This window comes from Gasterosteus aculeatus, chromosome Y (genome assembly GCF_964276395.1).
Source record: "Gasterosteus aculeatus chromosome Y, fGasAcu3.hap1.1, whole genome shotgun sequence".
Classification (NCBI taxonomy): Eukaryota; Metazoa; Chordata; class Actinopteri; order Perciformes; family Gasterosteidae; genus Gasterosteus; species Gasterosteus aculeatus.
This window is the reverse complement of record NC_135709.1, coordinates 15008332-15033706: the sequence shown is the minus strand read 5'-3', so window position 1 is coordinate 15033706 and position 25375 is coordinate 15008332. Positions and strand designations below refer to the sequence as shown.

Here is a 25375-nt window from a genome sequence, read left to right as displayed (position 1 = left end):
CCCTTTTTGAAAAAAGGCACAGTCACAGCCACTTAACACTTGACGGTAATGGAGAACTGGTGACAGAACCCAGTGGAGAAACTGGAATTATCCCGTTAAGTTACAGCTAACGCCATGTCTGTCCACTACGCGAGGGGGTGGACATTTTACGCTAAAAGACATTTGGGTTGAATTGTCATAATTTCAATACTTGTTTTTACAGGGTGGGCCACGGTGACCATTTTTTTGTAAGTTTTGGAAATTTAATGGTTATGAAAATAGATTATTGATGATGTTTCATATGTGCTAATTCAATACCTTGAGTTTGCAGTAGACTTTATCACAAATTTAGCAACGGCTCGAGACCTACTTGGTCAATAAATCTCATTTCAGAAAATACGTTTTCTTGGACTGAATCCCAGCATAGTGGAGAACACGGAGGTCATTATGACATTAGAAAAAAGGGTGTCTGTGACAGTGTCCTGGCTGGAGGTAGCTATGTGAGAAAGGAGAACAGGTCAGTAACAATGGCTTCTCTGGAGTACGGCATCCAAATGAAGCTCAAAATCTGGTGTCATGGGGCCTAATTTTAGGAATAAAATACTCCACAGCTCCACTTGCCTGTTTCTTTGACACCAGACAGGGCGGATAGAGATGTTTACTTACAGATTCTCCCCCTGCTGCATCGATGTCCAAATGAGAATCTCGACTCACTAAAACTAGGCCACGGCATTGTGACTGATCGTCATAGTCGCCGGTCGCGTGACAGGCACGGCCGCCTTCTCTCTTTCGCTTCTCTTTCTTAACAGCGAATCCACGCACGGCCTTCTGCGTTTTTACTGCTTGCTATGCTTCTGCCGCTGACCTTCCTCACTGCTTCCGCCTGGCCGAGTGCAGCCCATTGCACTTTTTCCCCTCTCTCTCTCTCTCTCTTCATCACACTTGCATCCCAGGAGGCGCTGCAGCAACACTTCAATCAAAAGTTGCTTAGCTCGTGCGCCTTGTCCGTTTTAATATGCGGTTCAACAGAAAATTGACCTCTTGACCTCGCCACACGGATAAGCTGTTTGGGGGGGAAGTCGGTGATTTGCGTCGCTGAGTAATGGAAAGACAGACAGATTAAACTGGAAGTCAAAGGGGAGACAGGAACACCGATGGAGACTGTAAGAGGCGCGTGGACAAGGGCGTAACCACGGGGGCGGGGGCATGCCGTGTCCCCTGTTCACGTTCACTCATTACCAAGTCAGCCATTAACTGATTGACACTCGCCTATTGCCCCTCTATATCTATCTATCTATATCTATCTATAAAGAAAAGGGAAGCAACAGCGCATTTAAACAAGAAAAGCATAAGAGGGCCTTACAGATAAAATAAAGATATTGGAGATAAATGGAGACAAAGGCAGTGTGACAGAGAGGGGCCAGGAAGGACAGGAGGGAAATAGCGCAGCAGTGAGAGGGAGAGAGAGAGTGCTCGCTGGCCCTTGGGGGGTGCAGGGCGGAGAACGAGGGAATGCTGCTTAATGCGGTGTGATATGGGTCAAGAGGCAGAGGGGTCCCACTCTCCTCCGCTCTTCTCGCATCTCCTCCAAGCTGTGGTAGTGTTTTTTCAAATGCACAGCAGAACACTGAAGCCGCCACATGTAACAAAAGAAAAAAAAGAAAACACAGAAATGCTTCGGATGGAGACAAAAACAGAAAATCAAAACTCATGCACTCAAAGACTAAAAGACATGACCTCAAAAGGCTGGAGAGCCCCTCAAACACACACACAGATACTTAGGGCTTATGGTTTTCAACCAAATCGAACGAATAGAGTCAGTTGAACATTTGCGTTGCAGAGCAGATGAGTGTGGGAATGTCCATCACTTGGAATCAAAAGGCACGTATGCTGTGGCACTGTGCTCATGTTCAAGTATATCTATACTTGTATATGTACACATATGAAATCGACATCTCCAGGCCTTTCCATTCATGAATATTCAGCCCAACTTAGCATGGTGCGACGAGTGGCAATAACAAGTCCAGAGATTACACCGACAATCAAAAAAAGGCCGTGAGAGCAAGGAAGTGCCTCCTGCTTATGGAGAGCATTTGCGCTCTGATGAGGTTTGTATCTCACTTGCTCTCTACTTGAAACACATTTCATCTGCTCTTGATGGTTTCTTTTTTTTTTACACTTTACACTCACCATTGGCTGCTGAACAGGGCCGAACATTGCCTCGAGTGGGATTAGTCTAAAATATGGCAATCGATGTGCATTTAATAGGAAAACATCTCCATATACAGTACCAGCCAGAGGTTTCCAAACCTGACTTCTAGTGCATATTGTGCAGCGTTGTTTGACTTCTCTGATAGCGCATAGTGGGTACGTCTTCTCATACTTCAATGAGCATCATTTTAGAACCAAACTGGCAACGTGGGGTCACGTTGGCAAAGACTAAAGGAATAAAAGCTGATATAGTTCTGTCAATCTCTTGTATAGTTGGTATTCGGCCATAGGCTGTGTGGAACAAAGCGGTCTGATCCCACCGTCCCTCGCTCCCCCTCTAAATGGCTGTCCGTCTCTCCCCGTCTCCTGCTGCTGCTTAGTGCCCGAGGCCTCTGTGAACTCCACCGGCTGCTTGGAGGCCTGTGAGGTACGATTTAGCCAGAATCTAAGTTGCCAAGGAGACAAGAATGGAAAAGAGAAGCATTTCCATCACAGCCTACGGCAAAAGATATGGGAGAAAGGGAGCACAGAGTGAAGCTACAAAACCGATAGATAGAGACAAAAGTGAGCAAAGGTCGATGAGCCTCACAACAAATCAAAAAAGGTGCATAGAATGAGTGTGAGTGCATATTCATAAAAGGCCAAGCCCATCTGTATTTCCCCGTCTCCGGGGTGTTAATTACGGCCCTGCGAGAAAGCGGAGGGAGATGCACACAGACGCATCGCCGAGCAACCGCACACAGCAGCCAGTGACACCCAGAGGCAGCTCCTCCAATCACAGTGCAGGAGACGAGGAGGCCGATCTGAGCCGCTGCAGAGCCACGACCGTCACAGCCGATGTGTCACTGGGGACGGAGTTAGAGGGAGGATGCATGGGTTGCTTCTTCCTGATCTCCCCCCCCCCTCGCTTGTCAGCACACATTTGTAAACAGAGAAACGAAAAGGGCCTTGGAGCCTTGAACGCGCTCCAACGTGTGCACGGGTCAGAGCCAAACGGAGCATCTTAATGAGATGAGCGCACCCGAGGAGACTTTTACCCAACAATTCATCCAACTTTCGTCACCCTGACAGCTGAGAGGGGAGCCTGAACCGAGCCGCCAATCCAAACTCGGGACACAAGGCCCCGTCTGTGATCCAGAAATAAAATAGTTTAAAAAATGACAGCGCAAAAGGACCTCCATCTTGCAACGAGAGAACGACAGAAAAACCAAAGAAAAAAGACAGATGGGAGGAGGGTAATGGGGAGTTCAGCTACACCTCGGTGAAAGACAAATTTGTAGTTTAGAAAGCGCAGAACACCAGAGACAACACTGACCCCAGAATAACCCGACTCGGTTTACCAGCGCTGCCTTTTTGTGCCCCTCCAAAAACACGCTCCTCCATTTCCCTTTCTCCTCTCACCGCCTCAGTCGTTACCGCCTCGCTTGCCCTTCCTGCACACCTTTAATCTTCTTCTTCTTTCCCTTCCTCCCTCCTCCTCCTCTCCCTCTCTGTCTCAAATCACTCTCTGAAGCCATCTGATGCGGCAGCAGCAATTAATGCATGAATATTGCCTCCGTGTAGAACCCCGGCGTGGTCATTATCTTCTGCAGAGAACCCGATTTGGATCGCCCCGAGGAGTCATCGCTTTCCTGATAACATCGCCCGTGTGCTGAGACAAAGAGAGATGGAGGAGGATGTGTATGGAGGGGGGGCCTGGGGGGGGTTCAAGGTAAAAGAAGACAGGAGGAGGGAAAGGAGGGCAGAGGAAGGGGAGGGAGGCGGCGGAACAAAAGGCACGGAGGGAATTTCAGAAGAAAAAGAAGAGGTTATGTGAGGGGAAGGAGGAGGACGGGAACAATAATACCCTTGTCTTATCATCTGCTGGTTACTGGTGATAACGACAACGCGGATACATTCACTTTAGAGGAATCTCCACCAAGCGATGTTTCAAAGTGCTTCAGCTAAAATGATAACGCACAAGAACCTCATTACACAAGAATGTATTTTTCTGGGTCCCGAAAGAGAGAAACCGCCTCATCAGCGTCTCTGTAATGAACGTTCCAATTACAGCAGTACTTTTGAGGTGCGAGATGCTATTTTCAAAATCGTGCCGCTGTGGTGGAGAGTACGAGACAGAACATCAGTGCGCCTGCTACCATTTAGCTCGGCAAACAAAATTACATAACAGTGGAACAAAGGAATACACAAAAGTGTGATACAATTTGGCTCCCGCAGCAGCCGACCCGCCATCAGTTCACTCGCTTATCCAGCCAGGAAAATAAATCCTCACAACCTGCTGCCCCCCCCGAATCAGTCACAGAGCAGAGTGAGAGGAGGACACGTGACGCCTTCCGGCAATGAATTCACGCGAGCTGCCGCGATTGTTTGCGTTTTGTTTCTCGTGTCTATTTACCCACTTATTTATTCCTGCTTGCGGTAAATTATTCATGGTTGTTCCTTTTCGTATCCTCTGGTGGCAGCAAAGGCTGGTCACGCTGCAGATATATGAAGGCCGGCAACAGACGCCGTTGATCGACATCTTTGACGACGGGTTGGAATGGAAAAAGGGAAGGCGAGAGAAGGACACATCAACCGCTCAGTTATGTTGAATTATCGCACGGGCCTAAAGTTTCTAATTAATGAATTCCTTACTCCTTAGGCTTGCAATCTCAGAGGTCCATCTTCAAGGACATTCCCATTCCTAAAATATCAAATCAATAAAGGATGCTTGTTGGAGGAGATCGCAGCGAAGTAACGACAAGGATCCTTTGCACAAGTCTTGTCTGTCATATTGACAGTAGTGTGCTGTGAATCAAAAAAGCTAAAAGGAAATAAATACGCTGCAAGTTGCATGTGAGTGAAAACTAGACAGCCGACAGTTCCACTGCCATCTTGAAGGGATTGTCGAGGGAGATGTTGTTACTAGGGTGAGTAGCGGGTGCAAAAAAATATCTTAATGTGCTTAATTAAACAGATTTCCAGCTGGCTCAGTGTTGGAGGCACAGACCGGGCCTCAATCCGTGCGATTTTACACGGATTTGGAGAGCAAGGTCCCGAGTATGGTGTCGGCATATCTCAGGCTCTTTGGTCCCGCTGCCCGGCAACATCTCGACCTTCCAAAGAAAAATAATTGGCTGGATACCAACTCACACAAAGCAGTAATGTCAAATCAAGGGGCTCCTCAGAACTGAAATAAAATAAAAAATTGTACAATTTTCTTTGTATTGGATTATTTTTCAATTTGCCACTTTGTATTATTGTTAACACTTTATATCTATTAAGAGATCTTCATGTCAAGTATTTGTGCTCAGTTTGTTAGTGAAAATTACTCATTTCTTTTACATGTAGCCGGGTAAAGTGGGGGCAGGGAGGTTTTTGGACTGCTAGATGGTCCGCACAGAGGGTGAGGGCGTACTGCCCCTTTAAGTACATTGGCATGAGTTCACGTGGGATTTGGAGCTGCAGAGCGGGACCTAGTGGCTACTAACTCTGCGGGTCAGCGTAAGTGTTCTCACATTAATAAACCTGACTCACCATGTAAATTGTGATTGATTGCCTGTACTGAGTGTATGTTCTTGGGTTGTGCACCTCTGCTTCGTTTAGAGGGGAGTAACAAGCTGCTGTGGGTTGAGGTTGCACGTGCATGGAGCCGTGCGCGCCGGCGCTTGAGTGAGTTTATTGTTTTCGGGACTTTTTGGAGGAACGACAATGGTGTGGGATTTGAACAGCATGAGACCGATGTGCATGTTCTTTGGTCTGTTTAACAGGAAGGGGTCACTACTGTTGATTTTTATGTAACTGTAGCTTCATGTAATTTCTAGCTTAAGGTAATTGTAGCTCTATTCCATGACATCCTGTTCTAGTTAGTGAAGCGAAGCAACTGGTTATTTGTTATTTGTACACTGTTCCAAGTGCCTCCTTAATTTGACACATTAAGGCTGTGCTCCAGGAGTGCAGTCGGGGGAAATAAAGAACCCACAAGAGAAATAAATTCATCTTAGTGTCCTGTCATCATTTTTATCAGCCTACATACACAACACTAGAGGTTACACTGCTGTCCTGCTGCCTCAACAAAGGTGCATACAAATGAATACGTGTGTGCAGATACATACAAAATGAACTCAAGGCCGTTCAGAAGTTACTCTTTTAATGAAGCATTCATGTCCGTGTAGAGTTTCTAGACTGGTGTAAATGGAGGGAAGCCAACATGTAGTTAGGTGTATTCCTCTGACTGCTACAAGTGGACTTTTTTTGGGGCTTTTTTTTTCTTTTCACATATCATTAATTAATAAAGATCACACACACACAAAAAAACTTGTGTTGGATAAAATATCTTAAAGGATACGGACTTTGTGTATATGTAACAGAGTTAGAAATACACTGTCATTTTCAAAGTATTGTATTTTATTTTTTGGTTATTATTCAACAATCTTGTTGAACGTGTGTGTGTGAATTTTATTTTGATGAGTCAAATTTGCGGAAATTGCAATTCATCTCTCCTGCGCCTCCTAGGCTTCCGTAGTCCCGTTTTTCCTTCACAGTAGCGTTACACTGTTGAAGGTAAGTTGAGAGAAAAACGACGTCGCACTATTTCGCTATGTTCTTAATTATAACTGTTAACATCAGCTACCATTAGCGTGGGTAACATGACCACGGTTCTCAGCTGTGGTGCGTCATTATTCTAGACGATGGAGTGGTGGTAAAAGTATACGTTTGGTCATTGTTTCATTTTGCGCCGTTTGTACTCGCTACATCCGGTCGTCCTGACGTATACGTTCCCCTCTATAGACAAGTTTCTTATTGTCACTTCCGGTTTACTTCCTGTTTCTGCCAAGAACCGGCGCAGGCTGAGTAGTGGTGTAAAACGGGCTTTGGAATGGCAACATTCGACTGAAAATCTTGTTAAAAATGGTGTTTTGACCATTCCGCATCCAAGTAAGGTAACATCATGGGCGGACAACATGTCGATATGGCCCAGCAGCACAACATCCAAGATCTTTTCTTATTTTATTGATTCCATGGCGGTGGATGGGAATGCCTTAATAACCTGAAAAGCTCAGAGGCGTTTCAGTACCTCCATTCCGACAAAGTGGACTGTGTACTTTTACACGATATGGGCAGTTTAATTTACCTAAAGGCCGATGTTCAACCAAGCCAGTCCGTTAACAATTCAGCGCATAACGCCTGGGTTTTGGTTACCAAGACGGGAGATGTGGAGACTGCAGGCTGTACCTGTAGCCATGCAGCCGCCGTGCTTTGGAAGGTACGTTAGCCCATCTTATGCTTGTATTAAGAGGTTTGTATGTATCCGTGTGTTAATATATAACAGAACACGAAGAGTAATAAAAAGAAAAAGTAATCCCCTCACTTCTGCAGGAGCAAATAAATGCTGAAAAGATCAGTACCTGAGTCGACTACTTCCATGCCCTAAACACATCTGTTACATATACATTATGCCGCCCTCGGTATATGCGCTCCGATACACCTTGGCAGTTAGACGAACTCTTTTCTGACATCACAACTCTGAAGACAATGGTCCGTTGTCCACAGGTTTATTGACATGAGAAAGAGTAAAACTAAAACACACAAAAGACATAATAAATACAAATAAAGTGCATTGTCTTCGACCGCTACTCTATATATTTATGCTTATTTACTTTGTTATTTATTAAGTCATATGGACTTTAATGACAACCATAGCAGTGCAGTTACCAACCCGAATGACTCAATAGGCCATGTGCACAAAAATATCCAAACTAAACATTGTCACAAAAATAATCACCTGAGATGATAATGAACAATAAAACAAATCAATACGTACCAACGATGCTATCAAAAAGGTATAGGATGCAGGCAGACTCAACTGGATTGAAAAGCTACCAATACAAACAGCAGTTCTGAGCCATATTCTTCATTGACTTCCTGGTTCCTGTCACCTGACAAATTACATCACATTTCCTGTTTTCAAAATAAAACATAGCATTGATTTAACGTTTGTGACAAAACATACATAGTGTACATGACATGATGCATGAGCTCTCGTGATATTTAAACCTTTATATTACCATATTTTGGAGGAGGAGGTACGGTGTATTCATCTGTGACGGACAGCGTGTTAAGAGTCCGACCCGTCCCTGAACTGTAGACATCATGCAGCCGTTCGTGACCAAGTGGGACGAGAGATGTGCATCTGATAGCAAACGTGGTAAACACAGACTTTACACAGCACTCACTCCCTCCGTTTAACCGGGAGAATTTGCTGTTTAATGTTGAAAACCACCAACTTGGGCGACCGCGCCGCCCCGAGCACGAGCCAGAGGCGAAGCATGTTCCAATCCGTCACTCTCAGCAGCCCTCGCCATACTACCCCGCTGTCGGTGTGTACACGTCGACCGTAAAAAACCAAAACAACAATCAAAACCCTGAGTTGTGAGCTCGTATTGACCTTACAGAAGCTCTCCATCCGCTCTCCTTCGATCGCTGTTTTTGGCTGCCCCAGTTTTTGCAAACCCTACTTCTGTGCTACCTCTGAGCCAGTCAATGTACCGTATTGACCATCAATCAATCATATCCAGTTGTGAGGATAAATATTGCCTGGAATTTTGTTTATCCTGCAGTCCTGACAACTGACTGCAAATATAATGGATATGATGACCTCTTATATCACAGCATGAATATTAATAATGATTTGTTTTTCCTTTACAAAATGTTGTTTGAAATAAAAAAAAGATTTTAATTTGAATACAACTTGGCCACATTTCTAATTGCAGCTTCTCCCAATAAGTGGTATCGAGCCTTGGGTATCATTGTCTTGCAAGTACGACTACTCATCACTCACTCTCGTCATTAGAGCTCAACGCTACCCACTTAAGCTATCTTCCTATAACAAGCCCCCTCTTGGAGGGTGATCGGCGCGTGCAAAGAGGAGCATGAACAAAGTCTGTTCGGTTGTGAGCGCGTTGTAGAAAGATTAAAAAAAGGACAACAACAACCACAACAGCGCAGAACGATTCTGCTAGAGTCGGCTCAGGGGGAGCGTGCGCTCTCTGAGACAAGTTCTGCAGACATGACATGAGCACACACGACTGTCATGGCAAACCTCAGCAGGGAAGCACGAGGGCTTCTGCTGCTGTCGCTCAACTCATGTACAATGCATGAGGACCAGGGGAGCTAAGAGGACACGGAGCACAGTGGAGGAGGCTCCTGCGGGGGTGGAAAAGGATGCTGGGGACAGAAAGACAGTTACAAGCACACGCGCGGTATGGACACAGGACACGTCTTCACCCCAAATAACATGTGTACAATTGAAATTGACAAGATACACTGAAGAGAAAGGAACCGTAAATAACACAAGGGAAAGACTGACGACCCGAGAGACAGAGGGTGGGAGGCGTAAAGAGAGATTAAAAAAGGTAACGGACAGGAGAAGTGGGAAGAGGCTGAAGGAGCGAGACAAGACGAGAGAAGCGAGGACAGTGGGAAGAGCAACGAGATGAGAAAGAGGGCGACCCTTAATCAGCCACTCGCCAGAACGTATGCGCGCACACACACACACACACACACACACACATAAAACACCAACAAACGTGACGGGTGTGTGTTTGCACAGCACTACTCTGTTTCATTACAGGCCCATTTCCCCCGCCTAATACCCGGACCGGAGCTGGTGATAAGGAAGGTACACACTCTCTTCTGTACACAACATCTCATTCGAGCAGAGGAAATTGGAACTAAGAGGAGAAAGGGTGAGAGCAGAGAGAAGTGAGAAGGACAGCCGAGGGGGAGGAGGGGGGAGAGAGGACTGGATGGAGATGAGAAGGAGAGGATGTTTGCCCGAGCAAAAATAAGCCCGGTCCAACACGGCAACGGCGAAAAGGCGAGAGTTTTGGGATTTGGGGCCGAGAGGAGGGAGGAAAAGAGGGGTAGATGAGGAGAAAGGGAAAGGACGCATAGATCCATAAAAATGGAGAGGGATGGAGAACAGCAACAGAGGTAATTTTCCTCGCCTTTTTTTTTATATATTATAGGGGGGAGCAAACAACATGGCGAACGCGCATGCACGCAACAATGAAGACACAACAATGATACTGTAGAAACGAGTAAGACAAGCATGGAAGGCAAAGTGTTTTCTGTCGGGGGAGAATTTGTTGAGGTGCATATTGTGAGAGTCTCAAGAACTCGTATGTGACCTTTCTTGTGAAACTCGTGACCTGACCTAGTCCACGATGAAATCCATATGTGACTTGGACAGATCATATCATGTTCTTCTATTTACCTTTCTCCTCTGTTTTCCTGTCTGTCAAAATGATTGACTTGGTCCACTAAGAGAGGGTCGCGGAGGTTCCCGAAACAACATCTGGTACCATTCCTCGAACCTGATGTATAAAAGCTCCTGGTTCCCCATAGAAACTTTGTCAGATCTTCCTGCTCCTTTTGGGGGAAGGAACATCTGCCCCTTTTAAGCTGAATTGTAGTCACTTGACTCCTGTCTGTGCTTACGACTTGTGCTGATGATTTCTGTATTCTTTATCATTTTTCTATATTCTAGTTAGTAATAAATACTTAATCACAAAGCAAGCTCAAGATACTTTTGATTTCTCACATGGGCTAAATCCACAAATTTCCACCACAAACTTGGCGACGAGGATGGGATGGACGCGTGATCTGGACTCTGACGGACGGACAGAAGGCCATTTAGTATAGGTGATTCCTCCCTGAGGGTGAGAAGCTGCCGCGGTGAGAGATCAAAATTATTTTAAGGCAGACAGAGTCATGACAAAAGGGTTTTAGGCCTATCTCACAACGAGTGTGTTGTAGACAGACGTGTCTGGGTCACCTGTAGTATTCGTCACAAGGTTGCAACATCCTGTGTCTGAAGTTCACAGGCGCGACTTTGGATCGATGCAGTAGACTGAGTGACCAGAGAAAGCAACGGTCACTGACTTGCCTTAGTTATGCATGTGGTATTTCTCCGTTTGTGCGCACCTTTATAGGCGCGTACACTCCTTGTATACAGATACAGATAGCTAAATGGGTAGTGTTCAGAGTAAAGGGGAGACGGGTGATAACCATGAGACTAATATCCTGCCACTATTGTGTAAATTTATGTCAGAGCGTTATCCTGGCAGTTTGAATCAAATACAAAAATGGGTTGAATTGGGGTTTCCTTCAAAGGGGAGTTTTGAGTGAGAATCAATTGGAACAGTTGGAATTGCAACTGGGGGGGAAGGAGAAGAACGATGCAGCTCAGCATGCAGGCCTGTCGAGAAGAAAGCAGAAGAAGAATGTGGTATGTAAGGCAGATTGGGAAGCTTTCAAGATGTGGAAGTATGAGTCGGAGAGAAGGGAGAGACAGAGGTTGGTAGCATTTAATTCATTAAAGACCAAAGATCCTACATAAGGTTCTGAAATGTGTACCCCTTCTAACCCAAAAACACTTTATCCTTGTTTTAATGAGTTCCTGAGGAGATTGGTGGACACGGATCTGGACTCCCCCCCCTCCCCTCACTGCTCCTCCAGCTCCCGCCTTCATGAGCCCGCAGTCTCCTCAGCAGGAAGCAGCACAAGCAAACTTTCCTCGGCTTGACAACAGCCCACCAGGAGGGAAGCCAGATTCAACCTCAAACACCAGCCAGACGACCTTTTCACCTACTGTGACCCGCTCGCAGGCTCAACAAAGACGGGTCTTGCTCAGAGAAGAAAAAAAGACGTTGTTCAATCCTGCAGCTTCTTTTCCAGTCGAGGGGGCGCAAGGGCCGATGCTGGTTCTCAGACCCTGGTCAGATGCCGATGTGACCAAGGCAATGAGCCACGTCTGCAGTCCCAAGGACAATCTTGCTAAGTGGGAGACTGATCTTCAGCAATTTGTCAGAAAATACCATCCTAGCATGTCAGAGCTGTGGCGTCTGATGTGCAGACTTCTGACACATGACTATCACAAGGTTCAGAGTGTGTTCAACACCACAAGAATGGCTGCTCGCCTTAAAGATCCTGATTGTGAGCACGGCACAGATGTGGACATTAGAAGTGCTGTAGATGCTCTCATTGTGTTGGTAAAAGAACAATTTCCTCTGAGACTGAACCTCCCCACCGTCACCTCTATGACACAAGGGCCACAAGAAACATGCAGCTCCTTCCTGGCACGCCTGACGACAGCTTTTGACACCCACAGTGGCCTTAAGCGACCTGATCCAACGGAGGCACAGCCCCTGATGCCATATGAAGTCCATCTGAAAGAACATTTTATAAGCAGAATGAGACCTGAGCTTATACGGATGGTGAAGAGATCATGTGTAACCTGGAAAACCTGTGCTCTTGCAGACATCCTTCAGCACGCTGAACACGCTGAAGATGAGTTACACAAGAAAGAGGACAAACTAAAAGGTTTTGAAAAGGCTCAGTATGCGATGTTTACGTGCTTGCAGTGCCAACAATTTGCCCAAGGCCAACGTGGAAGAGGAAGAGGTTATGGAAGAGCTCGTGGCAGATCAGATCGGACTTACGGGAGTTATGATCCAAACGTGTGTTACAATTGTGGACAACAAGGACATTGGCGAGCAGAGTGTCCTGAGCACATGAGGATGAGACACATCACACGTCTGACTGAGGAAGGCAGAGGGAGGGGCGGACCCCAGAGCCGGAGCACCCCACCACGGAGGAGAAAGTAACACACCCTACACACACTCATAAACGGAACAAATAGCTAACACAACTGCACACACACACATCTTAGATTGCATGTCGAGTTATATTCAGAAATTCCCATAATTAACGTTGACGATTTCTTGCCACACATATTGTGTGTACATTCTGCAAGAAGTGGCTTTACAGGTCCATGAGTTTATTTTTTTATTTTTTTATATGCACAGTGCACATTTAGCTTTTTGTTATGAATCCCCAGTGGCAGCTGGAGTCTGATGATATTCTTTTACCTCCATTTGTCTCCTCCGCAGCTCCTGCATCCATTTTCGTTGCAGCTGGAACTCGGGAAGGGGGGCAAACACAAACGCTTCCAGAGTGAGCTTCCCCACAGCTTAAAATGGGAGCCACCAAAGCAAATTCAGCGCACCGACGTGTGTGTGTGTGTGTGTTTATATATGCATGAACCCCACAGGTGCGGACTCCCACAGCACCGGAATAAATAGAATCCAGGCAGCAAAATAGGAATCCCTTGAAGCATATGAATGAGCAAAGAGTGCTTGAACAACAGGAACGGAGGGCACATGTGTGTGTGTGTGTGTGTGTGTGTGTGTGTGTGTATGTACCAGGAGACATCTGACCCGGGCAGACAGGAGTCTTCAGCGGGACCCAGGTGCTACATTCTACGGACACATCACACACAGGCATTATTCTCACTGCAAGGATGGGTAGTGGTGCTGGTAATGTGGGGGAGGGGTTGGGGGATCTCTTTCTTCGGGGGGGCGGGGGGGGCTGAGAGACAGCTGCCTGTCTTTGCACGCTGAATTGACGGACGGATGGCAGAGACGGCGCCGTGAAATGACCTTAACTTGTGTTTGTGTTGCAATCAAACTTTAAAGCAAGGAGTCTCCGTCCGTCTGTATGCAAGTAAGTATGTTGGTGTGTGACTATTGCCCCCCAGTTGTTAATGTTTGCAAATGAATGCACACATTGCAACAGACTCCTTTGGTCAAGCTTTTTTACTCCTTGAACTTTATGACGGCCTTTTCAAACAGGTACTCTATGCCAACTCTTCAGTCGAAGAACAGTTCCTTCCAGGGTTCTCTTGATAAACGACAGAGGTATTGTGTGCAGAGTGTTGTTGGATGCACTTAACAGATTCAGCTACTGCGTAATTTAGTGGGGCATTAATCCCGTCATCAGGCTGAGATGACACAGGACAACGCTAAAAGGTTTGGAAACATATTCTTGTCACGGAACATTCGACTCTTAGCTCACTGATGAGAGAAAGTGAATATCTACCTATTATCCAATCTCAATTAGGACCTTGCCAGCTACCTGCAATTTGAATCCAACGTTAGAACAGAATGGTATCGTGGTAACTATTATGCTCATTGCGATCAATTTGACCTTTTCCAACTCCTCACACAGAAGTACAGTAATCAACCGTCAAATCACACATAACCTTTCTGTAGAGGCCATCTGTGCAGTGTGAGCGCATTCAAACAAGAGAGAAAAAGCTGAGACGCTTAACGGAGGCGTTGACACATCGTGATGCTTGCTATGCATTCAGGTGAACACGGCTTCGGTAAACATTTCTACTTCAAGCACCCGTTGTTTAAACCCACCTGAGTGGGGCCTTCACCTGCACACTGAATGAGCGGCTCTCAGCGTGATCGTGGGGGATAAACTGAATCCACTTTACTTTAGCCTGCCAAAAAAAAAAGGCTTCAACATCAAAAGACTTTTTTTAAGTTGATTGCACCGGCGAGCATTAAGGGCACTCAGAGGAAAACAAATGACTCCTCTATGCGTCCAGCGCCTGTGTGCGTCTGTGCCAGGGTGCACTTTGTCTTACAAAGTGTGGGCTGAAAGCAGATTAGCAGGAGTTGGCTCAATCAGCTTCTCTACAATTGTAAGCAAAAATGAGTGTGAGGCGGGTGAGGGGGGGCAACACAGGGTACTCTCATTGATCACGACGCACTGACCTTGTTTGCAGGAGGGCCGAACTACACCATCACGTTCTCCATCACTAGCTTTGGCTTTTTAAGTGTCTTTAGTTGGAAACCACGTTGTAAACAAAAAAGTAACATTTACCTTTAGACACACACACACACACAGGTGGAGCTGCAAAACTGAAAATCAGGTTTTGAAAAAGACTATTGTTCAGCAGCCGTTAGTGACTTTTTAAGAGATGTTGACATTCTGAACCCAAAGGGAAAAACTTTACAGTCAGCAATACCTTTGACAAAGAAATAAGCCCAATGAACGCATTTGTGACAAAGTTTGTACAACATTAATTTGGCAAGCAGAATTAACGGTTGACATAATGGCCGATTTATTTTTCACCATTTGAAATTTCTAAATTTGAGCAGCTGACATTAGATGACGAGGCCATTAATGGATTTGTTGGTTGTTTCGGAAGCTGAATATAAAAGTCTCAATACTTTATTCATCAACTCCTGCTGTTGCGTGTCATCCACAGCAGTAGTTCACAAAGCACCTGGAGGTGAAACGGAGTCAGTGCTGGAACGAGCGCGGCCAGCAGGTCAATCCCAGTTGCTCCTGTTCTCCACGGCAATGAAACACACCAGCGGGGGGGGCACGTTCGACACAGAAATAATAGAGTTGAATAGTGTTTTGGCTTTGGGGCTGAGATGAACCTCCGGGCCAAATGCAGCTGGACAAAAAAATCTCTCTGTTGTCCCACATTTGTATGAGAAAAAAAACTACAGGATGTTAATTTACGGTGAGGAAAAGGAGGCCGAATAAATCTAAATCTGCACAATGCAAACAACATTTGCAATAATCATCCACTTGCTTTGTTCCCTTGAAAACATTCTGTGAGTGAACACATTGCTTCATAGTGTAGGATATTAGAAACAAATATACGACCCGGTTCATGAAATTAATAAAATGCATATAGTGTACACCAGAATACAGCCATGATTCTGAAACTGTAATCAATAAAGTAATGACAATATTGTAAAACCACTGTAAATCTGCAACTGTAATAGAATAATACCAATGCAGTTATGATTGTATTTGATGTAATGTAATCAACTGGAATGCATGCATGTAATACTTGAACAACCACTGATATTGACTAAGGATCATTCGAAATCCGAGTTACATTGAACTCACCAGAAGACTCCCAGAGGTGTGGACACTGACTTTCACACCTTTAAGCATTGTTATAAATACCTGTAGGAACCATTGTTCTCGAGTTCACTGGTGGAGGCAGCAGACGGGCACTAGGGATGGTCAAAGGACTGACCTGGGGCCTGTTGGTCGCTGAGACCAGCGGCTCCTCAGCTGAGATGTTCTTTTTACCACAACGCCATCTCCTTTATTAAATACATTTGATTTTAACCTTTTGACCAGCGATGACCTCTGTCCGTCCGGCGTTTCTTCATTTTTGAACACAACAATTTGGTGACTCCGTCGTGATGGAGATCAATGGACGGACGGAGGAACAGCTGATCTGAACAAAGCCCAGCGATCGATTTTCTTCACTCACACGGCGCCATCGAAAAGGTAACCGGCAACCAGTTGTTTTAAAACCGAAATGCTGTATAGTTTATCATAGAACATTTAGGTGTGAGTGGACAAGATACGATGTTTTGAGGTAAACTACATTTTAGAGAAAAAAAAGTTAACTCTTAGCTTGAATGGCTGTTGTGATAAAAAGCACATTGTATATAGTGTTTGTTTGGACGTCTCTGTGTGTGTTGCCGACAAAGCTCGTTTGTGTAGCGTTAACGTTAAGTTAATGGGCGACGTTATTTAACTGATCAGTCATAGAAGGAATGAATGGAAACCTAGTATAGGCCTCTAACCGGTTGGGGATAAACGTATAGCAATTTATAGACTGTATACGTAATGCACTGTGTAGAATGCGCTAGCAGAGTTAAGTCCACAAGGCCTGATGGAACCAGGATCGTGTTAACAGCAGTAATTGAGTGGAAGAGGTTCGCGTTGTAATGGCGGTTCTTCGTTGTCTCCGTAAGCTCTCTTAGACTCTGTTAGGCGGCACAATAAATTAAAATATGAACTAGACGACGCCAATGAGGCTAGATAACTAAAAAATAAATAAATAAATTTGAAACTTGTGAGGACAGAGCCACGCGCCGTAGTGCCAAGAACTGACTAAAACTTTGCGGATAATTAAGTGCAGGGATAAATAGACCTAAAATAAGAAGAGATAAGATAAGAAATAGGTCATCATATAACTCGCCTTGCAGGTGAGGACAGAGTCACGGCCGTCTGCCAAGACCCGAAAATAATAAATTACTGGATACATTTTTACAATAAATATAGATCAGTTGAAAACGTTGCAAATTTGTATATAATTGTATATTGTATGGTTTTGTTTGGAAAAGACCACAACCGGTTAAGTTTTTGTTTTGTAGCCTAACAGGGCCCACAAGGCTTTGTTCTTTGAAACAAAGGGCTGTGATCGGAACCACCATTGGTTGCGGTTGGGGAACGTGGAGCACATGTTTTTGGAACATTACAAGATGGCGGGCGGAGATAAATAGAGAAAACAGTTAAAAGATGGCTGAGAAAGAAATTCTCAGCACGGTCTACAGGGGGGATAACAATGACTTGTTATCCACCACTACTGGGGGTGGAGAACATGTGCTTTGGAGATTTCCAAAATGGCAGCCAGCGACAGTTAAAAGAAGAAAGTTAAAACAGATGTAACACAGTTTTTGTATTTCCCACCTACACTCTGTATTTCCATTCAACAGTGTCTCCCCTTGTCTCCATTTCCAAATAATTCTAACATTTTTTCTTCCTCCATTCTTAGGACCATGTGATTTTTGTTTGCATTACAAACGGTCTATGGACTTTTTCTAGGCTCTATATGATTCTTTATGTTTTAACGTTTATATAATTGTTCTTACATTAACACAATTTTCCCATTTATTGTTTAAACATTTTTACAATTACTGAGTTTGAGAGAGACTCTGATCAGAGTCTGCAACACATCACAGACACACACAGCAGCAGCACACCTGAAGATGCACATTAGCACACACACCCATGGGACTTGGGCAAGAGACAAAGGACAGGACGCTGTCTGTGGAGCCGGTCTGGTAAGACAAAAGGGAGTCGTTCCCAGAGAGGTGCGACCCGTAGGGACGTAGAGACGGTCAACAGTCCAGTGGGTGAATATATGTAAATAGTTAGCACAGAGGGAGACGTTTAAATGAGTGGGAAATAATGTGGGAAATAATGTGATTTGAGCCAAATCTGTAGACCTTGTTGTAAATAATTTGTTATTTTCTCTTAAACTTAGGCTGCAAGTTGTTGAGTGTGGAAATGAGATGTACAGTGCACGGTACATCTCATACAGCATCTTAATGACGGAAGCAAATATTAGATCATAGGATAACATTAGTAATAGCAGTACAGAATGGAAAACTTTGTTACAGACCATCATCCTGTAATGATTTTATCAACAAACCATACAAACATGTAACTACATATGATATATTGATAATCTATCATTTTCATTAGGAATACATGAATGTTCTAGGTCACTAACAAACCATGAGTTGAGTTTTGAGTTCACAGGTAGAGAACGCAGGTAACAATAAGTGTTGCTGAAACCCCCGGAAGCGGCTGCAGCCCTGAAGACTGAGAATGCAAATGCAAGTCCAATTGTGATGGAAAGTCACAAAGACAAAGGAAGAGCTCGCCAGCCAGCGTCGAACTTTGAGCCAATGCAAAGAAGTCTGAAGCTGACCTGATGCTGATTATGACACATTTATTTTGAGACATGTGTTAAAATAACACATGCCTCAACAGGAGGGATGTAGATATAGAAATATTTTTCCAAATTGAACGATGGGAAAACTTAACAAAAGAAGAGAACCAACACACACACACACACACACACACACACACACACACCCACACACACACACACACACACACACACACACACGTAGGCACCCCATTGTGCTTCTCTATTCAACAGCTGACCAGGGAATCCTGATCCCCCGATCGGTCTGGTCACAGGACCTGCGAGATTCTCAGGATCAAGAAGAGAGTGGATCTCAATCACACGTCAATGACGACCACTACGCGTCGCCTGACCAAGCCTTTGATAACAAGAGGAAGTATACACTCAACCATAATCCCACAAACACTTTAGTTTGTGTACAAGTTATTACCACACAACTTTCAGATTAAGAAAAGGGACAGAAACCCCTCATTTAAATCCATGCTAAAAATGAAATATACAAGCAAATACAAGCAAAACGGTTGATATTATTGTGAGAACAAGAGATCAAGGTTCTTGATTTATAAAAAATGTCCAAACATTTCCCTGATATAGAACTATACAGTAAATAGACATCTTCACATTGAACATCTGGTCGGACGGTGAAAGAGATTCACCTTTCCGTTGAGTTGTACTTACTAAGGTAACAGTATTGTCCCGATTAAACAAAACATAACTATAGACACAGTGCACAACAGACAGGAATGCATCACCAATAATTGATAAACTACATTAACCTAAAAGCCACATCAGTAGAATGGAAGCTATGGGAATACCTGGGGGTGTCTAATGAGTTTCAAGTCACACACAGGATCTAGAAGACGCACCTCTACCCCTGCTGGAGCAGAGAGGGATGACACAGAAGAGGAGAGACCACCTGTCAACAACCTGAGCGGCGCCAAAGGAACCGTGAGCAGTGACCAAACAACCGTCATCTCGCTGAGAGGAAGGACTTCCTCAGCCCAGAGTCTGCTAGACCACCGTGCAGGACCAGGAGGAAGCATCAGAACCCACAGAAGCAGAACCAGCACCGCAGAGCCGGACCAGAAGCAAGACAAGCATCGTTCTAGGAGACCAGAAGCAAGACTAGGACCGATTCAGAAAGTGTCCAAGCAACCTTCCGGTTTCCCCTTTGAGGGACAGCACAGTTCCAAGACCACCTCACACTAATGGGGGACAACGACAGCCCAGCACAGGCATAACCTCAGACCCACGGGTCACATCAGAGCCATCGATTTCCAGTACAGACACTCCCAAGTTCCCGATCCCCTCTACAAACACTGCCCCATGGACAACAACAACAACAACAACCATTTAGCACAGGAGATCCTGAAATGGTCGAGAAAACACCCTCACACACAAATGGAGGTGAGAGCTCTCACTGAAGAACCAGCAGAGAACAGTGACATGGACAACCGCTTCTCAGGTTTATTGGACTCTGGATTTGCCGTGGACTCTATTGGATGATTTAATAAATACAAACAATTGTTTATTTTTGTGATAACAGTCTCCATTATGGCCAGCATTCTATTCCTAGGTGGATGCTGTTGCATCTTCTGCATCAGGACTCTTATCATTAGAGTCATCAGAGAAGACCAGCCCCATGATGCCATAAGGTTTATTAAATTAATGTGTCCTGTGTCAATTTACACTGTACACATGACATCCGTGATGAAATGTTAAATCCTGGGAGAAGATCTTTCAATCTCTCCGACAGATTTCTTCCTCGTTTTATTCACAAAAAGGGTTTTCGAGGGAGTTTTTGTTCTGTGCCAGGTACAAGTTAACAAGGTGTGTCCAGATGCACATCTTATGATTAGAATGTGTAAGATGAAGCGTGTCATATTGGATCGAACATTATGCTAAACAAATAGAGACGACACATCTGACAAAACTGAGGAATTTGATGAACCGATCCCTCTGATTGGTTTTTACACCAAAATTGGTGTAAAGGGATGGATTGTAGGATATTAGAAACAAATATACGACCCAGTTCATAAAATTAATAAAATGCATATAGTGTACACCAGAATACAGCCATGATTCTGAAACTGTGTAATCAATAAAGTAATGACAATATTGTAAAACCACTGTAAATCTGCAACTGTAATAGAATAATACCAATGCAGTTATGATTGTATTTGATGTAATGTTACATTGAACTCACCAGAAGACTCCCAGAGGTGTGGACACTGACTTTCACACCTTTAAGCATTGTTATAAATACCTGTAGGAACCATTGTTCTCGAGTTCACTGGTGGAGGCTACAGACGGGCACTAGGGATGGTCAAAGGACTGACCTGGGACCTGTTGGTTGCTGAGACCAGCGGCTCCTCAGCTGAGATGTTCTTTTTACAGCAACACCATCTCCTTTATTAAATACATTTGATTTAACCTTTTGATCAGCGATGACCTCTGTCCGTCCGGTGTTTCTTCATTTTTGAACACAACAATTGTAACAACTCTTAAAATCGATAAGCACTTTCACTGATTAAAACATTGAGCTGCAGCAGTTTGATTGATAATATAAGAGCGCTAAACAAGAACTTGAGTATGACATGGTGAATACTAAAACGGGGATATTTAATTAAAGTGAATCATGGAGAAATTCAGTGTGCACCGGCAGGACTCCGCCCAAAGCAAGTATGCACAGTTACACAAACACAAGCACAGCTCTAGAAGAAACTGGAAACTTCCCTCTTTGCGAATTATCTTTACATCATGACTGGCCCCAATAAAATGGGGAACAGTGTTTTGACACACGCTCAGACGGTCATCAAGCCGGCGGAGTAGAGGACAAAAAACACTAAAGGATGACAGAGTGCAGGCCTCGTCCTCTTAAACCTGCCATAATACCATAAAATAAAAGAAGTCAAGAAGGGAATACACCATATAGTGCAATGGAGCCACCACTTTGTGTTTGTTTCTGGCTACAAAAACATACAAAGTACGACAACCTTCTCACTCACAGCTCAACTTTACCTGGCGAGCTCCGTCAGAAATGGAGACGATTTGCAGACCCCTCCAGATGTGGGTCTACAAATGTGGAAATATTCATAGGTGATAATCGAAAATAAGGATAAAAGAGGGAACGGGAAAGTAAATGCAACATCAACGTCCCCGTCTCATCTGTCACAGCGGTTTACCCGTCGGCCCTCTGATCCTTCACCCTGCGTCTTTGTCGCCAGCCGGCGCAGCCTTGAGGACGGGTGACCTTTTCCATTAACTGCCACAGACCGCTCATTCTGAGCAGCGGGGCGGGCACAGACACACACACACACACACACACACAGACACACACACACACTCTTTGATGATTGATTAAAATCCTGCGAGGTGTGGATCACTCTCAGAAAGGCAACACCAGAGCTGATGCAGCTGCATAGAAACCCCGTGAAAGAAAATCCCTCCCGCAGAGGTGGGGGGGGGGTGTAAAAGAGCGGAACCGATCCCCGGCGAAGGGAACTGACAAATCCCATCACGACAGGGATCATGATCGTCTGCAGTCGATACTCCCACGCGACATCCTTCTCCGTGGCACTCCCGCCGTTCTTTCTCCCTCTTCTCTTGATGGTCTCTCGTTCCTTCAAACCCACATGCTTTCTGACTCAGCAGTGTCCTAGTAAATGGTTGTAAATGGTTCTGGCTTTTTGATCTCTCCACGGAGACTTTGGTCTGAAGGAATTCTTGTTATTAGTGCGTTATTAGAACCCCCCCCACTGTATGAATTGGATCCAGAATAGCTTTCCAATGTGTAAACCAGTTTCCAGGTACAAGCAGATAACGTTGATTGTACGCTGCGTGGGGCCGGTTCCCACAATGCACCCTGCTGCGCATCCCACCTGTTGCGTGAGAAGGGTGTCCTTCTTCTGCCCCGTTTGCCCCCCCTTTTCCCAAAGGCCCGTCCCTCCCACCATCGCCGCGGTGCCAGCGGGCAGACAGTGCCATAATTTTCGTCCCCGTAAACGCCCAGAAATCTCCCTAATTTCCGACAGTTTCCGACAATTTGCAACCCGCGCACGTCGCGTTTGTCTGTGCCACAAATTGTCGGAAACGAACCATGACGTAGGTGGAGAGCTGGCGGAGGTGCGAATGGCCCGAATTAGCATATGAATGCAGCGAAACCGCGGGTGGCCGAGCCGAGCGGGCTTGAATATCCTTACTCCTTATTGGATGAAACCACAACTTACGAACAAATAAAATCACTCGTGATTGGCAGCAAAACCACACTAGTTCATGATTGGATGAAACCACAACTTTCAATCACTCGTGATTGGTCGGCAGATCTGTCGCTATTGGTCACCCGCCTCATTTTATTTATATATTCATATTATGCTGTATATTCATTTCATGGTTATCCTATGTAGGCTACTACACTATTATTAGGATACCAACCAGGACATCAATGAATTTATAGAGAAAATGAACATTTGCCACATGTTTATGCAAAGAAAGCCAAACCAACAATGGATCAGTACTGTGCGATGCGATGCGTACCGACACAACACATCTATCAATGCACCTGAAACAAGTCAGCAAATAAACTCTGACCCTCTTTCTTCTCGCTCGACTCCGCGCTGAATCCTTCGCAGCTTCCGCTCGCAGTGAGCGTTCCGGCTGAACCTGAAGCTCCTGCGTACGTCTCAAAATACGTCTCACAGGCGGCTGGAAAACAATTAAATGAGTGTGGTATGAATACAAAAAAAATCAAACGCAAGTCACAGTAACATTTAACAAGGAAGGAGAAACAGTGTCACTTACACACAATGACGTCGTCTAAATCTGGACTTTTCCCGGAGCAAATACGAGGTCACCGCCTCACTATGAGGAGAGATTAGTCTGTGAAAACAAAATGTAGTTATGATCGGTATCTATACGTATATATTCCCTTATAGCGCAGAATGAAAGCATATTCTGTAAATCTGACCCTTGCTCCGGTTCGTAGCGCCTGTAATTCGTCTCGGAGTTGTGAAGACGGCGCAGCGCTTCCTGTAAACGACACGGCAAAGAAAACACACTTTAATAAAGCTGTTTCTGCTCACTTGTAAGGCTACTAGGCTACTCTTAGCTTAGCTTGAGGCTACGCTACTCTTAGCTTAGCTTGCAGTCATCGAACGTATTCTTACCGCTATCGTGGGATCGTGCGCCCGTCTCCTCTTCTTTGAGTCGGTTCCTCTCCTCCATGGACAGAAACCCGCAGAGTCCCGAACGCTCCAGTGGAGCGAACCGCTCGTTGATATCGGCAGTTTGTTGTTGGAGTTGACGAGACGATCCACTGAGAGCATCAGCAGCTTCTTCTCGTTTGTCTGCGGACTGGCCGAAAGTTGGTGACCGCGGAGAGGAGTTGAAGGCGAGTTGAACGCGAGACGTCGTCCAGCCATTATTCACGAAGCAGCAAAAACCAAACAAAGGAACTGGAGATACAGTTCTTCTGAATATAGTAACACACACGTGTCTGTTTGTATGCTCGTCTTGCAAGTACTGCTGTCTGAGTCATGCCTATGACCTCACACGTGATTGGACGAGGAGTCTAAGGGTCCTCCAATCACATACGAGGTTATTGTTATACGGAAGGACCAGTATTTTAGGAAGACAAATGGTTGGGACTTTGAAACAGCTGATATGCTTTATGTAAAGCAGTGTTTTGGTGTCAGCGGAACGACTTTCCCTAGAAACCTGTACAGTGGTGCCTCTTTCTCCATTCCACCAGACACTCCTGAGTCTGACAGACATGCAATGTTGACAATGTATCATCAGATCACTGAGGTTGAATGTTTTGCCATGACATGTAAACGGGTAACATATATGAATGTAACTTACTCAATCGATAGATGCAGAGCAGAAAGGTCAGCATATGTTCATGCTAAGTGGTGTGGAAACACAACAGTTTTGAGGAACCCGTCCTTGACCCTCTAGCAGAACTACGACCAGCCATTATAAAGCAGTTTATAGTTGTTAATGTTGTGTCAAAGGGTACGGCATTTAAACATGTTCTTGCACAAGTTTCCGGGCTTCATCTCCACCCGGACAGACATTTTTATGGAAAGCCAATAGAAGTTTGGGGCTTGCAGGGAACAGACACGTCATACAGCATCATTTCTGCCAGTTGAGCGCATTGCTAGAAGATGTGTGGTTAATACATCCTCTGTGCATTTAAGACCAAAGAAAAGGTCACTGTAGTCCTGCCACTATGCACTGTAGTTGAGCTCTAGGAGACTGTGATCTCTGCAGACCCCTCATGCTGATTCAAATGTTGTTTGCATGGAATGCTCATTTTACCTTGATTAAAACTCATTTTTTAAAGAAGTTATTTTGTGTATATTTTTTACATAACATTTGCCATTGCTAATGGCGTACACAGTAATCTAGCATATTTGAATTAAATAAATCAATTCAAGCTCAAATGTAAGAGTCTATAATCAGGCTACTGAGCCTGATCTATTTGTGAGATTTTCTTACCTTTTAAAAAAATGTCACCTGTGCTAAAACTCCCTCTGCGACCCTGATTTGCATTGGTATAGCTCACAGCATTTTCATTTACATGTCAAAACCTCCCCTAGAATTAGGAGGAGGGGGGTCATGGGGGGACAACTGCCAAGGGAGGCCCACATCAATTTCTGACTTTTTAAAAAAAAAAGCTACATCACACAAACACAATTTGCTCGCTTTTACACAAAAATCTCCTGCAGCAAAGCCGTGGCAGTGAGCCAGCACTCTCATCTGCATGGGGCAGAGCTGGTACCTTGATGGTGGCTTGTTAGGCAAGGCCAA

The 25375-nt window shown here is 44.9% G+C and overlaps 1 protein-coding gene and 2 long non-coding RNA genes across 3 annotated transcripts in view; all 3 read right to left on the bottom strand.

The window, feature by feature from the left end:
- The window catches only part of LOC120812247 (N-acetyl-beta-glucosaminyl-glycoprotein 4-beta-N-acetylgalactosaminyltransferase 1-like), a 113170-nt gene that overhangs the window by 82113 nt on the left and 5682 nt on the right, over nucleotides 1-25375 (bottom strand). The window lies entirely within an intron of this gene.
- LOC120826146 (uncharacterized) lies at nucleotides 7709-8120 on the bottom strand. The gene is made up of 2 exons (XR_005713214.2): nucleotides 7994-8120; nucleotides 7709-7748 (listed from the first exon to the last, which is right to left on the bottom strand). It is a non-coding gene; the product is annotated as an uncharacterized LOC120826146 (long non-coding RNA).
- LOC144391239 (uncharacterized) lies at nucleotides 23129-24082 on the bottom strand. Its single transcript, XR_013455142.1, has 4 exons — nucleotides 23731-24082; nucleotides 23532-23593; nucleotides 23366-23443; nucleotides 23129-23269 (listed from the first exon to the last, which is right to left on the bottom strand). It is a non-coding gene; the product is annotated as an uncharacterized LOC144391239 (long non-coding RNA).